This window comes from Macaca fascicularis, chromosome 11, assembly GCF_037993035.2.
Source record: "Macaca fascicularis isolate 582-1 chromosome 11, T2T-MFA8v1.1".
Classification (NCBI taxonomy): domain Eukaryota; kingdom Metazoa; phylum Chordata; class Mammalia; order Primates; family Cercopithecidae; genus Macaca; species Macaca fascicularis.
In genome coordinates this window covers 33,346,457-33,349,281 of record NC_088385.1, presented here as the reverse complement: position 1 = coordinate 33,349,281, position 2,825 = coordinate 33,346,457, and the positions used below count along the sequence as shown (strand labels likewise).

At 44.6% G+C, this 2,825-nt stretch overlaps 1 pseudogene; it reads left to right on the top strand.

Moving 5' to 3' along the window:
* The first annotated feature begins 1,178 nt into the window (after positions 1-1,178).
* Positions 1,179-2,499, top strand: LOC102136446 (guided entry of tail-anchored proteins factor 1 pseudogene; annotated as a pseudogene).
* Positions 2,500-2,825: the final 326 nt, after the last annotated feature.

Genomic DNA, 2,825 nt, shown 5'->3' with positions numbered 1-2,825 from the left:
AGTCAATTGCTCCTGCAGGACCTGGGAGACACCCAAAATACTGTAAGTGCCCCAACGGCTGAAGTAGAAAAAAGAGATGCTCCACACACCTGCACTGGGGAAACTGAAGGTCTGTATGTGGGAGAAGTTTTTGACCTTACCTGGAGCTGAGTCAATTCAGAGAGTAGGCCGGGCATGGTGGCTCATGCCTGTAATCCCAGCACTTTGGGAGACTGACGTGGGCGGATCATGAGGCCAGGAGTTTGAGATCAGCCTGACCAACATGGTGAAACCCTGTCTCTACTAAAAATACAAAAATTAGCCAGGCATGGTGGTGCATGCCTATAATCCCAGCTACTCAGGAGGCTGAGGCAGGAGAATTGCTTGAACCCAGGAGGCTGAGGGTGCAGTGAGCCAAGATCTCACCACTGTACTCCAGCCTGGGCGACAGAGCGAGACTCTGTCTTAGGAAAAAAAAAATTAGAGAGCAGAGTGAAATACAGGGGCAGAGGAAGCAGCAGGATAAGGCCCTGGGAGCTCTCTGGGTCCCTAAGCAGGCCATTCAGGCCTGGCAACACAGCAATCCTTCAGGAGGACAGCCAGAGGCGCAGGGAAAAATGCCACAGGGAGAAGAAAGTCTCTAGCTGAACTTTGTAGCAATTTGAACCGGGCGAGAAGCCTCCTGGCCAGAACTCAGGGGAGGGCACAAATCCGGTGTACAGACTCCACAGGTGGGGGAAGAACCAAGCCCTTATCTTTTGCAGCTGGGAAGTGGGTAGCCTGGGGCAAGTTCCCAAGCCCTGCTGCCCACTGCCTGGAAACAGACTCAGGGCTATTAGAAGGGTCACAGTGGGAGTGAGACTGGCCCTTTGGTTTGAGTGGGAGCTGGGTGAGACCTGTGACTGCTGCCTTTTCTCCACTTCCTTGACAACCCGCATGACTAAGCAGAGACAGCCATAATCCTCCCAGGTACACAACTCCATTGACCTGGGAACCTCAGCCCCAACCCCTACAGCAGCCGCAGCAAGACCCATCCAAGGAAAGTCTGAGCTCAGACACGCCCTGCCCTGACCTTACCTGATGGGCCTTCCCTATCCACCTTGGTAGCTGAAGACAAATGGCATATACTCTTGGAAGTTCTAGGGCCCTGCCCACTGCCAGTTCCTCTCCATACTACCACAGCTGATGCTCTCTAGAAAGCGCCACCTCTCAGCAGGAGTCCAACAAACACAAAAATAGAGCATTAAACCACCTTAGCGGACCCAGGGCAGCCAGGAGCATCCCAGGATGAGCTCAGCGGTGGCCAACCACTGGGCGTGGTTGCTGGTGCTCAGCTTCCTGTTTGGGTGCAATGTTCTTAGGCTCCTCCTCCTGTCCTTCTCATCATTCATGTCCAGGGTGCTGCAGGCAGATGCAGAGCAGGAGTCACAGATGAGAATGGAGATCCACGCAGGATCTCTCCAAGGTCCAGGTAGGAACTCTCCATGGTCCACATGATGGAGGAGTTTGTCAGCTATGCCATGCTAGAAAGAAAGATCAGCAAGATGACGGATAACCTCAAAGCCCACGTGAAAGCTCAGACAACTCAATTAGCCAAGATAAAATGGATGACAAGTGTCACTTTCTATGTATTGCAGGTTGCCCTGATGATCTCACTCATTTGGAAGTATTATTCTGTCCCCGTGGCTGTTGTCCGGAGAAAATGGATAACCCCTCCAGACCACCTGGTAGCCTTTCCTACTAGAATAGCAGGTGGTGTTGGAATTACCTGTGGGATTTTAGTCTGTAACAAAATTGTGGCTATTGTGCTTCATCCGTTCAGCTGAACAGGAAGATGGATACAGCTCTGAGACTTTTAAACATGGATTTTCTCTTATTAGGTTAAAAACCTGGTTTACACTGTTTTTTTTTTTTTTAAGAAACAAAAGTGCACAGTTTAGATTTTTTGGTCGAATAGGTTTGTTCTTGGACTTTATGAGAGATTCTTATAAGAATCATGATTTTCTACACGTGTCATTGAACCAAGAAAGGCCAGTTTATGACACGTATGTACCAATGAGCACCGTCCTAGATCCATACGAAATGTGAAACGTTCAGTGGCATCTCTGTGCCCTCGCTTGTGATTTGCATTCTTGTATATTTTGGTCATATTGCCAGCTGGGAAGTCAAAAATTTTTTTTAACAACTTAAGTTCTTTGAAGACTTAGTGCTGTTTTTAATATAGTTTAGAAAGTAACTTAATTTTAATACCACTACTAAGAATTTGAAAACTTCTTCTTTAATCATATTCAATATACCTAAAAGAACAACACTAATTGACATCATTCGGGCCTTTTCTCCCTGTGTTTAAAATGTCATTTGTTGAGCAAGGGTTGTACAGTATTATCTACTTGAGGCTGTTAATTTTTCATTACAGTGTTTTGTAACTGTATCCATGAGACCTGTATCCAACCTGTATCCATGACACCATAATGCATTGTTTTGTGCTCAAATTGTGTTTTGTAATTAAACCATTTTTGAATGAAGTGTATTTTAGAGGCATTTAATATTTATGCTCTTTAGAATGGAACACAGAAAACAAACCTTATAAGGCCTGATTACATTAATCTGAACCAATAACCTGTATGGCCCACAAAGTATAATTCTGCTAAATGTTTTTTAAAACACTTTAAAAAAAAATTAAAATCTTTTCTAATTAAAATCTTTGCAAGTGAATAAAAAAATACAAAAGATAAATGAAACAAAAAGTTGGTTCTTTGAAAAGATAAATAAAATCGATAGATCATTACCAAGATTAACCAAGAAAAGAAGAGAGAAAATCCAAATACAGGTATGCGCCATCACAC